This window comes from Eptatretus burgeri, unplaced genomic scaffold, assembly GCF_056783735.1.
Source record: "Eptatretus burgeri isolate ZD-2024b unplaced genomic scaffold, Ebu_testis_v1 Ebu_testis_scaffold_3193, whole genome shotgun sequence".
Lineage (NCBI taxonomy): Eukaryota > Metazoa > Chordata > Myxini > Myxiniformes > Myxinidae > Eptatretus > Eptatretus burgeri.
In genome coordinates this window covers 117,466-131,323 of record NW_028225143.1, presented here as the reverse complement: position 1 = coordinate 131,323, position 13,858 = coordinate 117,466, and the positions used below count along the sequence as shown (strand labels likewise).

General features: G+C 39.1%; 1 long non-coding RNA gene across 1 annotated transcript; it reads right to left on the bottom strand.

The window, feature by feature from the left end:
- Positions 1–1,947: 1,947 nt before the first annotated feature.
- LOC147006307 (uncharacterized) lies at positions 1,948–5,400 on the bottom strand. The gene is made up of 3 exons (XR_015054933.1): positions 4,564–5,400; positions 4,279–4,404; positions 1,948–2,395 (listed from the first exon to the last, which is right to left on the bottom strand). It is a non-coding gene; the product is annotated as an uncharacterized LOC147006307 (long non-coding RNA).
- Between the last annotated feature and the right edge of the window lie 8,458 nt (positions 5,401–13,858).

Genomic DNA, 13,858 nt, shown 5'->3' with positions numbered 1-13,858 from the left:
CTCGGCGCTTTCTCATTGGCGAATAATATCCACGTGCTCAGTGGTGACCCAGTCTCATCCAAGGTTTGTTTCCCAAAATTGATGGAGTCGAGTTATATTACCTGGGTAAATAAAGCGAAAGGAATTGAAGTCATGGTCACCAGTCCCAAAGCAAGTCCCGACAGGTGAGGACGCAGGTACGCATCAAATTGAGACGACTTGCATCATTGGGGGGTTTGAACCCAATTCACCTGAAGGCCAAAAGTTGTAGAATTATTTAGTACTTTGGATAAAACTTGAGCTGGTGCTTTTCTGAAGGACAAGGACTTCCGCATCAATGTATTGGGACTCGAGTGAGTTTTTGTGTTTTTTTTGTACACTCAACGTACATTGTGGATGGACACACAAAAGGATGATATATATATATATATATATATATATATATATATATATATATATATATATATATATATATATATATATATATATCGAGCGTATAAAAAATAATGTGGTAGATAAAAACATTAGAAAGGAAAAAATAACTTGCACCAAAAACTTTAACATTTTCACGCTCACGCTCTCTGTTCTTCGAACAGCCGAACTAAAAATGAAAGAGTAAAACTCAACGTAAATTGTCGGGGGAACATAACTGTGAATAACTGGTCGGAGAGAGTGCCGATCAGTTATCCACATGAGTTGATCACCGAACCGGAATCCCCCGAATTCCTTCCTGAGAGTTTCTCTCTGCATCCATTATAATGTCCACCCCATCCATCCTTTCTTGCCTCCATTCCTCCCCACACCCACTTTTGTCCAAATCTGCCTCCATCTTGTCTTTTAACTCCACTGCTGGTACCCCCACCCTCTCCACTTTACCGTTTGTTCTGTTGCATCCTGATGGGTTCAATGTACTAGCTCTTCCATGAGCCTTGACTTTATGTACCCCTCCCCATCCCCCCACCAAAAAATAAAGTTTTATTCAATCTGATTTGAAAATCCCATTCTTCCCTCCAAGGCTTTCAACCTCATCTCGAAGATTTTAACATTCACAGTACAGAGAACAAAGCTTTGGTGTTGGACTTGTTTTCAATTGAGGTACCATGATCCTTTGATAAAAAGTAATTTAATATTACCTTTGATATAGCGACAAAGGCTTCGGCACTCTCTCAAGTGATTAAAAAATAATGACAAAAAAATAAAACTTTGTTTTTCAAATTTTTCAAAAAAATAATTATTATCCTGAAATCACCGACTGATGAACTTCTGAAAGTTTGACGAAGATCCGTTGGGCCCGTTCTGAGAAAAATGTCGTCAGACAGCCGGACGAACCTCTCTCTTATAGTCGAGAAGATGAACTTTGCATCATTAATCGAATGGCACAACCAACTGGTGTTGTCCGAGTTCGGCCTGGTATCCCAAGCCACGACTCCACGATCTCAGTCCAGGACAACCTTGATAATTTCTCACCAACATGCCCAACGAAACGTGGACTCACCCACAAAGACTTTCAGACTCTGTGTCAGAACAGTTGGAGCATGAACCCTGAGTCTGGCAGGAAGGCGGTTTAATTCCGACCTTGGCAGAATCACACACGACTAAAAAAATGGTACGCTCTGCTTCCACGTTGGACGCTCAGCATTGAAAGGATATGGCGTGGACAAACCCCGTAGGTTGGAATCCATTATGAGGAAATCTCTAGACTGCCCCACTGATGCGGCGAGTTAAGTGACGTCAAAAAAGATGGCAGTGCCCTCGGGAAGTGACGTCACTCACCCCAAGCTCAGCGGCCGTGTTTGTGCGAAATTGTCCGGTGCTGTCACGTGTATTTGTCTGCACGTGTGTGCACGATTTGTGTTGCAGATCCTCCACGAACCTTGGCCCATACCCAGAGAATATAACAAAGAGCCTTTGTATCTGTTGGCAAAAGCCGGAGGGATGAAAGGTGAAAGAATAACACTCCAAGAAAGGTGGGTTCTCAGTTTGGGAACATTTATTGGCACAACATTTGTCAATTTGAACGTTCAGTACATTATGGTGACGGACAAAAAGCAGTCCTTTCAGCAAATCTCCAATTAAGCCAAAAATCTCAAAACGTGATGTTTGATAAACGTGCTGATCATGTCACACTTGTACATTTAGTTTTCAGTTCGGTCGTCGGACGATCCTCAACCGACATGATGTAATCGGTTTCTCATGCATGGATCAGAGTTCCTTCTCAGGTGTGTTTGTAGCTCTGAACGGGTCACGTGACCTCACCAGCTGCTGGTGTACTTGATGGAGATGTGTGGAAAGCTATTTCTCAGTTGGATGGCCACCGCCTTGTCCAACAGGGGGCAGAATGAAATGTCGAGGAAGCGCATGTGCTGACAGGTATCGAGCAGGTGGAAAACCCCTCCAGATGTCACCAGGGGAGCACCTGCCACACGCACGTGGATATTATCGCTTTGATGAATGACAAACAAGGGTGAAGAGAGCTCAGTTATCTGGAGCTTAGGTATACAGTTAACACAGTTCTAAACGACAGTGCAATAGCACTCGGAAGAGCGGCACATAAACATCCACCAGGCTGAACAGTTGGGTCGCCGAAATAGGTGACCCTCATTGTCAGTAATTCTGTCTGTTTGTTCGTTTGTCATCAGCATAATTGGTAGTAAACGTTGGCCGATTTTGACCAAACTCGGGTGGTAGGTACATCTTCTGACCAAGTGCTTTGGGAATTGTGATGGTTGCTAGGGACACTTTGGTCCCCTAGCAACAGCCGAAAAACCTTCAAAATCGGTACCAAATATATTCCGGTTTTTGTGATCTATGGAATACTTTGCCCGCAGCGCCCCCTACAAATGGGGTATGCCCGAAAATTGAAGGCCCCCAAGCGACCAGGTGAGTGCATCGATCCAAATGAAACTTTGCAGGTTCATAGCACGCAATGAGTACTACAACTTTTCCTCAGGACATATTGACTGATATTGCTTAGGTTAGGGGTCAAAGGGCAAAAATCGATAATATACGAGAGCTGGAGGTGCCTTCGTGCCAAATGCTACTCCTCCTTGGGTTATGGTCAAATGGTCATGAAAATTCACACTAATCATCTGGAATACATTGTGCACAAACATTGGAGCCGGATTTTCGATTTATATCTGTGTTCACCCACAGCACCCCCTCGAATTTTGGGGATTTCCGATATCAAACCGCATTTTCGGTACTTTTCATTCAAATTGATACCGAGTAGTTATCAACATATGGAACTCGATGAGATTTGATATGCATAATCTCTAGGTGATTCTCTATCCGCCATGTGGCATCCATTTTTTTGTAGATCTTATAGTTTCCAAATGGCAACCCTCTCAACTTAGGTGTCCGAGGGCCATTGAGCATTCCCGCTGAAAATTCAAAGTACACTCGCTTCAAGATGGTTGAACCGAATCGAATGAATCTTTACATGCTTATAGACCGTAATGAGTACTGCAACTTTACTCATTTGCATAATGACCTATCTCGAGTAGGTCAGGGGTCAAAGGTCAATAAGTGCATTTTTCGGGCAAAATTACCATTCAAGGCACCCTTGCTCCTACATGGGTTAACCAATACGAATGAAAGTTCATAGGTACATCGTACTCAATGAGTACTAGAACTTTGCTTCAGGACATATTGACCTATCTCGGCTCGGTCAGGGGTCAAAGGTCAATGAGTGTATTTATCGGGCAAAATGACCATTCAAAGCCCCCTTGCTCATTCACGGGCCAACCGATTCGATTGCAATTTCGTAAGTGCTTAGTAATAGATTAACTCAGATCAGGGGTCAAAGGTCATCGGATGCTCGGCGACCCATGGCTGCCTACCGGCTTGTTTTATTTTTTTGTTACCGCACGCACACCAAGCGAGAGGTGTTCGGGTTAAACGCTTGAGCTCAGATGATAACAAAGACAGGTGATCATCCTCTCTGAGGGAAAGGACATTAAAGGCACTCACCCGAAGGGACAGCCTCAGGTTAACCCAAGGAGACCGTCGTCTGGTGTACGAAACCTGAGCACCACTCAGACACACACGTGACCGTTATCTGACCCGGGAAGGTCACCCCGTGGTTTTCCTCCTATCGTCATGAATGGGGGTCCCGAAGGGTCCTGAATTAACTTTTTCCTCAAAACTTGATGGAATCAATCGAAACTTGCACAGACACAATGTCGGGGTTCCCTCATTAATCCCTGAAAGTTTCAGCTTCCTCGGTCAAATCCTCCCGGAGGAGTAGATGATACATACCTACATACCCTACATACCCACATACCCTACATACCCACATACCCATATAATTATAACTCCGTTATGAAAGGAAGATTGTCGATAAATAGAAAATAAAGAACGATGTTTCGTATCAAGGGAAAAATCATCGACGAACTCGGACTCGATTTTCCACTTTCACAACACAATCTGAAACACAAACAATCCGTTAAAACGAAACGTTCAATCTTTGTATTTATTTCAAATCATGGACACGTGATGTGGCGAGAACCAATCAGACACCGCGATCTCTCTGTTCGCTTTTTCCCCAAACAGCTCGCGCTCTTCCCTCGGTTTACCACAGCGTACCGTCCTTCACCCGACACGACGTGCGGTCCACCATGACCCGAGATCTCAGAGAGAACACCCCGGGATCCACGAGCGGCTCCGATGGAGGATACGTGGTCGGTCCGGGAGGTTCTCCGGAAGATCGCGGGTCCATGGTCGGTGCACCCGAGGACAAGGGGTCCAGACCCGGTACGTGACGTTCACTCCGTACCGAGAACTTGTGTTTCCCGTGCTGATTCGTGCTGTGTACTCAAACAGGAACTCATTGATTTAGTGAATGTCACGATGTCTGGAGCGGAGCCGGAATTGAATTGTCAATGGAAATCCCATCTATGACGTGTTCCCCTCCCTCTTGTACATGTATGACATCATTTTATACCTCATCACTTCATTCATCATTCGATTCGAAAGAGTGGGTTTACCTTTCCTTCCCAACAGTCACTCAGGGCAGGGATTTGTAATTTGTACAGGGTGCCGGTGATAACTCACCGACTCTTCGTGGAAGACATTGAAGGTTCTTAAACGTCTCACTGCTAATGCTAATATGACGGACAGCCGGCTTAACATCTCACCCGAAGGATGGCTGCCCGTGACGTAGCAAGGTGACAGTTTGTTGTGCGGGAAGGAATCGAACCCGGGTTTGACGGTTTAAATGTGAGCAGCACATGAACTGCTCAAGAAAGAGTTGCACAAAGACCCCCACAGACCCCGACACTCTCAATCACCAACACATCCATTGCTCGGGTAAGGATCGTGAATCCCATCCAAAACCGTTCATGATCCAAGTTATAAAACGAACATGAAACCATCGAACGGACCAGTTCGGTGCGAAGATCCACACGAGCTCAAGTTTCGCTTTCTCACCTGCAGATCCTGCAGATCCTGCAGATCCATGAGCTTTGGTGAAAATATTAAATAAATAACTCATTACACTCCGGATTTTAAAAAATATTTCACTATAAAACAATTAATATACCAGCGTTTGATTGCTGAGAGTTTGTTGAACCAATAATAACCTTTTTTGTGTTCAGCATAATTCATTCAACCATTTCCAAGGTTATTCATTCATTGATTCGTTCTTGAACGTTAAAAACATTTTCTCTTTCCTCGAACAAGGAAGGATAAAACTCACCACTTCGGGAGTTATCGCTCGAGTAACCAGACTGTTGAAGAGTTACAAGAGAAGGGAAGAGTGGGTGGAGGGGATGGGGGGGGGGTGGGGGAGGGTGACATGACGACATGAGATTAATAAACGATAATGATATTAATAAAATAAGAATTCGGAAATATGAGTTGAATCTCATGAGTTGAAAAAGTTCATGAATTACAGGTATGTTCAAAATGTTCTCGGAACGAAATGAGGTCCACAAATCCAGGTGTGCAAACAGGGACAGACAACCTTCATTGTGATCGGAAGGAGGGTTCACGTTCCGAAGGGGGCAGTCAACCAATCGCGCTCACCTGCCACTCCTGAATCTATATGTACTGCACCAACAACATCTAGAACGGCAGGTACTGCCGAACCAGGTGTTATTCGGAGAAGCAGGCACTGACTGACGAACCAGGTGTTCTCAAGAACAGCAGGAACTGACAACACCTGGCACAGTTCTCTGGAATAGCTTGGACTCATCGCACCAGGTAACCGCCGAAACAGCAAGTACTTCACGAGACTCACCATTCGAACTTTCCAAGATCATCAAGCATCGTTTATCAACCACCACCATCAAAACCATTATTACTTAAGGCCCAGTCACCCCTTGACGTTTTATCCACGAATGGCAACGTATAAAAATGCACGTAAAACGTTGGCATTCGCTGAAGTTTTGAGTTTTTTTTTTAAGTTTTGGTCGTATTCATAACGTGTTGGTCGTATGCATAACGTATTAGTAACGGGCACAGAACGTTTTGTTGTGTTAAAGATAACTTATACCAACGAATGCTTAGCCTGTTGTCGGCGTTCACAATCTATGCCCAACGATAGTTTAACTTAGTCATAGTACGCTGCACGTTTCGCCGACGAACTCGTGGCGCTCTCTGTTAAAAACCTGCCGCTCGCCGATTTAAATCATAACCGCCTGAAAATTGGAAGTGTCAACATCCAGTCACACCTTGACGATTTAGCCAGCATATGCCGACCTCTGAAAAATGTGTCAAAAACGCTGGGACACGTCAAATACGGTATGGGTAAGTTGTGTATCCGTTAGGAGCACGGTGAAAAACAATGAAGTTCGCCAGCATATTACGTGGTACGTCTGGTACGTCGTGAAATTTCAAGCATGCTGAAAATTTTACGACGTACTCGACGTATGGCTCACAAGTTCCGCATACGCTGGCATAAGTTCTCGGCACGCTCCGCAATCGTTTACACACGTCGGCCACACGTTACTTGTAAGTTACTCATAAGTCGAAACATGTCGAGGTAATGTTTAGCATACCCGAAACTTAATTTTTAACCTCCGAGTAACGTTCATTGAACCTATGAGTAGCGTGCTTTGAACCTATGAGTCGCGTGCTTTGAACCTATGTGTAACGTATCTCAAACGCACATTGGCGTATGGAGACGAATTTGATTGACGTCTTCCGGACGACCACAGAACTTACTGAACGTGTTTCTAACTTACAGCTACCGTATAATGGCGTATTGGCAGCGTTTAGGGGAATTGGTATATACAAATGGGCTTCACAAGAGGAACCCGTCAGTGTTCCAGACTCCATGTTGAGTAGATTTCAATGTCAGTAGCAGTGGCAGCAGCAGTAGCAGCAGTAGTAGTAGTCGTAGTAGTTCGAGAGAATTTAGTGATGTCGATGTTACTAGTAGCAGTAGTAGTTCGAGAGAATTTAGTGATGTCGATGTTAGTCGTCGTAGTAGTAGCAGTAGTAGTAGTTCGAGATAATTTAGTGATGTCGATGTTGGGAGTAGTCGTAGTTCGAGAGAATTTAGTGATGTCACTGTTCGTATTAGTAGTATTAGTAGTAGTAGTAGTTGCAGTAGTAGTAGCAGTAGTAGTAGTTCGAAAGAATTTAGTGATGTCGATGTTGGTATTAGTAGTAGTTCGAGAGAATTTAGTGATGTCGATGTTAGTAGTAGTAGTAGTAGTATTAGTAGTAGTAGCAGTAGTAGTAGCAGTAGTAGTTCGAGAGAATTTAGTGATGTCGATGTTCGTCGTAGTAGTAGTAGTAGTAGTTCGAGAGAATTTAATGATGTCGATGTTGGTAGTAGTAGTAGTAGTAGTAGTAGTAGTAGTAGTAGTAGTAGTAGTAGTAGTAGTAGTAGTAGTAGTAGAAGTCGTAGTAGTACTTACAAGTAACGTGTTGCAAAGTGTGAACAACGTTCGTGTAGCGTGCTTACAAAACGTTACTCATAGGTTAGAAATAAGTTTCGGGTACGCTAAACATTACCTCGACGTGTTTCGACTTATGAGTAACTTACAAGTCACGTGTTTCTACGTAGGTCAACGATCGCATAACGTGCCTACAACTTATGGCCAGCGTAGCGGAACATGTGAGTCATACGCCGGCATAGGTCGTAAAATTTCAAGCATGAAAAAATTTGAGGAAAACCCAAAAGTTCAACGTTTAAAGCCAGCGTACTACCACTTATGGCAGTGTTTTTCAGCGTGGTCTTAGCATATACAAAACGTACCCATAACGTATTCGACGTGTCCCAGCGTTTTAGTCAAATTTTCCAAAAATCGGCATAAGCTGGCCAAAACGTCAAGGTGTGAATGGGCCTTTACCATCACCAATCAACATTCGCCACCGCTAAACCATCATCACCTTGACTTACCATCGGAAATCTCAATGTGACCATTTCAAACACATAAATTCTTCAAAACTACAACTACCGTGCGCTCTACAGGACATTATAGTTATTAATTAATAAATATGATATTACAGTCGATCACGTGATGACACTTGGTTCGTTCTGAACTTTGATCAGTTTGACCTTTTGCTCGATTGTGCTATAGCCCTTTCCTCTTGATGACGGTTCTTCCCCACCACAGGTGGGTTCCTCACCTGGAGGAGATGGACAGTTTCCCGTGCTGATCCGTGCTGTGTACTAACACAGGAACTCATTGATTTAGTGAATGTCACGATGTCTGGAGCGGAGCCGGAATTGTTGAGTTGTTGTTGAATTGAAAAATAACTCGTTTTGTTGCCATTGCTGAGTCCGCTTTGGTAGCGTTGTTGGTTTCTCCTCGTGAGGTGGTCATGGCTCTGGCCAGTTCGGCCTTGGTTATTGTGACCCAACCAGAATTTCAAATGGTACAACAGCTCGGTCAGGAAGAGCTTAAAACCACCCACGTATCGTCGGTGTGTTACCTTTCCTGATTCTTTGTATGTTTTTCTATTGGTTGTTTGGGTGTATCCATGTCCATGATTGTTGATGAGGTTACTCAGAGCAAGACAAAACAAGAGGGGGAAAGACTGTCTCCCTGGAAGATCCCATGCTATATCTTCACATCTGCTATTTTGACATTTCCTTCTGGTGCTGCACTTTCAATGTGGTATTCCAGAGTTCCATTGCTTTCTTAATCAGTTTGATTTCTTGGAATTTATTATCTTGGCAAAACGAAGTTTTTGCAAGATATGAAAGTCAATTTGTATGTTTTTTTTTGTCTGTAATCACGTATAAAAAATTCTGCAGAGCACAGTTATCATTGGAAATTTTTGTAACTTCGCATATCTGAGGCCTATAGAGGTCCCTTTCAGCACATAAAATTTTGAAGGTCAAAGGTCAAGGTCACTTTGTTGCAAATCAGGGGAGTCGACGAAACCCTTATTTTTTGAGTAATTTTGATCGGATCGTCCTCAAACTTCATGGGGATATAGTTCATTTCATTTCTTTTAATGTCTTTTTAATAAATTTTTCAACATCGGGTTTCACTATTTCAATTGATTCAGCTATTGATGATGGACCGGGTTCTCCAAATTGAAAAATCCTTATTTTTATATGCCCTTTAAATGCCCCATCAGTGTTTTCAATATAATAGTCTCCCTTTACTTTAAACTCATTTTTCTTGTGTTTTTGTGATTGAAGATGTTTGTTATAACTATTCTTCAAAACATCCTTTGAACAGATATCACAATGTTTTCTTTCCAACTCAAGAGGAGATATTTGATGAAACAGATTAAATGTGTGTTTGTTGGTTCGGAGGTGTTTTCTATAATGTTTATATTTGTGATTACAAACATCGCAGTACGTTGTATTCACCATATTTATATAATAAAACTTTGCTGAAACTAAAATTTTCTTTATGAAAATTTCGTTTAATTTATAGGTGAATCTGTTCTTAAAACCATTTTATCCTCCAACTTTTTCACTTAATAAATACAATGTTTCAAGACACAAAAGACAAGTTTCAATCAATCTCTTCATTTGTTAAAGATACTGAGAAATATGTCAAGGATGTAAAATTGAACAAAGATAAATATAACAACTATTGGATAAAAACAATTATGGTAAATAATATGAGTTCTTCAATTTCCTTCAGTGGAAGGGCTTTTAGTATACCTGGTAGAACATCAATTAAAGTATCTCTAACAAAAGTTTCTCCTCTCCTTCTAGTAATATATTCAAAACTAGAAAAAGCAATGAAACAAGAAAAAGTATCAAAAAACAAAAACCTTATGGATGAAGCTTTAGAAAGAAAAGATAAGACCATCTGTAATATGCAAGGAGAAATTTGTATTTTTTCAACAACCCTAAAGATGTAAATCCTGATGAAATAACGGATGTTAATATATCAGGTGAAATGACATTTCGTTCAATAGTAGTTAACGATCATTTTAAAATTACCTTCAATATAAAAAATGTTGTCGTTGAATCTGATAATGAAAAAAAGTATATCGATATCGATGGTAATATTATTAAATATGAGCCAATATACAACTGAAAGTATAGATGAATTTCAGTTTAAGTAAAGTTTTACTTTATAAATATGCTAGACTTTCCTGATTCTCCATATGACAAATTTGAGAATTGTCCTGCGTGTGAAAGACGGGGATTAAACACAGAGTCAAAAGCTTATAAACAATGTATATTCTGTGATTATCTTCCAATTAATGATAATAAAAAATATAAAAAGGAAAATAATTCTTTTAGATTTACACCAAAAATGAATTACTTTACAAGATTGATTAGAGAAATGAATGTAAAGTATGAGGGTGATAACACACCTTTCCTTACAAGGGAAGAAACTGAACGTATAAGAGAAATGTTCAAAGGATTGTTGTTATATATTATTCATGGATGTAATTTTCAGGGAAATATCAACACAAGATATTGTATAAATAAAATAATGGATTATCTTGAAATTAAACCTGAACTTAGGATAAAATATAGAGTTTCTAAAAAAGCCAATAATAAATTAAATAACCTGTTTTCCAAATATATAAATGAATGATTTTTTACCCATTTGGGAAAATAAGATAAAATTTAACAACCATAAAAATCTCCCAAATTCATTAAGATGTCTCATAGTTGGTTCAAGTGGATGTGGAAAAACCTGCTTACTTTTAAAAATGCTCCTCACTCCCAACTTTTTAGATTATGATAATTTAATAATTTTCACAAAGTCAAGTTTTCAACCAGAGTATCAACTACTCTCACAAGGTTTTAATGCTGGTCTTCAAAAAGAAGATATAATCGGTTTATTTAAACGTCAAAAAAACCTAAATGATTATAACATTGAAGATATAATTCAACTATTTTGTGATACACAGAGATGTAAAAAGAAATCAAATCCTAGAACTTGTATTCTTAGTGATAACACGGATGATATACCGTCTCCCCAAGATTTGGATAAATCAAAAAAGAACCTCGTTATCTTTGATGATTGTGTTGATGAGAGAAACCAAACGGTAATGGACAGCTACTACACAAGAGGGAGACATTCTTCTTGTAATTGTATTTATCTTAGTCAATCGTACTTTCAACATCCTCGTCGTTCCATCAGAAACAATGCTAATACTTTTATTTTATTCAAGTTAAATTCAATAGATATCAATAATTTTTGGAGAGATAATTGTTCTACATTATGTAGTAAAAAGAAATTTGAGGATTACATGAAGCACACGACTGAAAAATATAAATATATTGTTGTGAAACAAGATGAGATATTAAGGGATATATTTTTTTTATAAACAATTACATATATAAATGTCAACTATTATTGTAAATCTTGTGGGTAAATCTGCTTCTGGAAAAAAACTTTCATAAATCAAGGTTCTTGTGTAGTACAAATGAGAATATTGTAAATTTACTTGAAAAACACCCCGTGATTCGCATTGTATCAACAACAACTCGAGCAATAAGACCTGGAGAAGTAAAAGGTGAAGATTATCACTATATTTCAGTGGAGGAACATATGCGATTGAGGAATGAAGGTCAAATGTTTGAGGAGGTTTCTCTTGGTACAACAAAATATTCACATTGTAAGAGTGAGTTAAGGAAACTAAAATCTGGTGGTGTTGGGATATTAGAAACTAATCCAGAAGGAACGAGACAAATTATTAAACATCTGAGTGGAGTGAAGATTTTATCATTCGGTTTTGATGTTGATGAAGAAACTCAACGCAAACGTATGAAAAGCAGAGATGCAAGTATTAGTGAAGAAGAAATTACAACTCGCATTAATGTTAATGAAGAATTTGATGAAATATTTAAAGAAAAGGATTTATTTGAACACATCTACTTGAATGATGAAGAAAAGGAAAATTTCCCTGTTGATCTTTACAATTCATTAAATTATATTTTACAATAAATAAATGGATGCAAAAGAAAGAGCAAGAAGATTTAAGGAACATCAAGAGTTGGTTTCAAAAGTTGTAAAACAGCAGGAAGACATGAAGAAGAAACGCAGACAGAAACTAACGGGCGAAGAAGCATTTGAAAGAAAACAAGAGAAATTTTTTAAACCACTTTTAAAAACTTCCCAAGAAAAAATGAAAGATGTTTCCACAGTTCCCACAGTAGAATATACTCCTAAAAAACTTAAAATGTTAAAAGATTTTGATCAAATGACAGGAAGAATTAGAGCATTTAGGAGAATTAGAATATGATGATGAAGGTTTATTTCAACAACTGGAAGAGATTAATCAACCCCCTGATTATATTGTGAATGCTGTTCAAAACAATGAATATTCAGCGGATTCAAAAACCAAAGCAGGACTCATTCCAACAGAACAACCAGCAATATTTCATCTTGTTCAAGAAAAGGTATTGATATTTACTGATGAATTAAGGTTCTTGGGTTCTGCTCAACCTCCTGTTAAACTAACTCCGAGATTAATGTTTCTTCTCACAAAAGATGGAAGACAAGGTTCAACTGTGAGGGATGAATCAAAGTATATTGATAAACCATTGGATATGGAAAATAATGATGATAGAGTATATATTGATCTGCTGAACACTCTAAATTATAAGGTTATTCTTTCTGGTAAAAGTAGGAAGTATGAGAAGGAGAAACACATTATTCAGGCTTTAAGTATCCTTGGTTCAGGTGTTAGTTTTCTTCCAAATGACCCATCGCAATTAGTTAATAGACTGTTATTGTTGTTCGGCAGTAAGAAGGCTGGAAATAACAAGTGTTTTAATGAAGCATCAGCCATTTTAGACCAGTTGATGAACATGAAAATAATAAATAAATCTCAATATAAATACATTTTATCTCATATTAAATAAGATGAGAAGCACAATACTGAGTTTTAATTTCACAACAAGCGACCACACATCTTCATTCCCATTCCCACTACAACTTGACCCAACAAAAGAATATGAGGCATCTTTATTGTCCATGGAAACTTATAATACCTTATTTAATATAACTGATAAAAATGACAAGTTTAGTTATAATCCCGGAAGTGGATACAAAACGATAACAGTCTCACCCGGAGCATATGAGATTTCTCAAATATCTTCCGAAATTGCTCGTCTTATGAAAGAACAGGGTGATGAACCAAAAAATATTGTTATAGACATTCAAAAACATACTTCAAAATCAACGATTAAAGTTAAAGGTTGATTTCACAATTTATAATTCATTTATAGAGTTATTAGGTTTCTCCTCAAAAAAGATTGAAATGAATGGGACGTTTTACAGTGATAATGTCATTCAAATATCCTCAGGAATAAATTCGGTGTTAATTCACTGTGATTTGATTGATGGTGCTTATAATGATGGAAAAAAACAAATACAATATTTTCATTCAGCGCATACTCAACCCCAATTGGTTATAAATTCAATATGGAACCCAAAAATTTGGTTTATCTCCCTGTGTCAGGAAAAACCATACACAGAGTAAATTTTAGGAT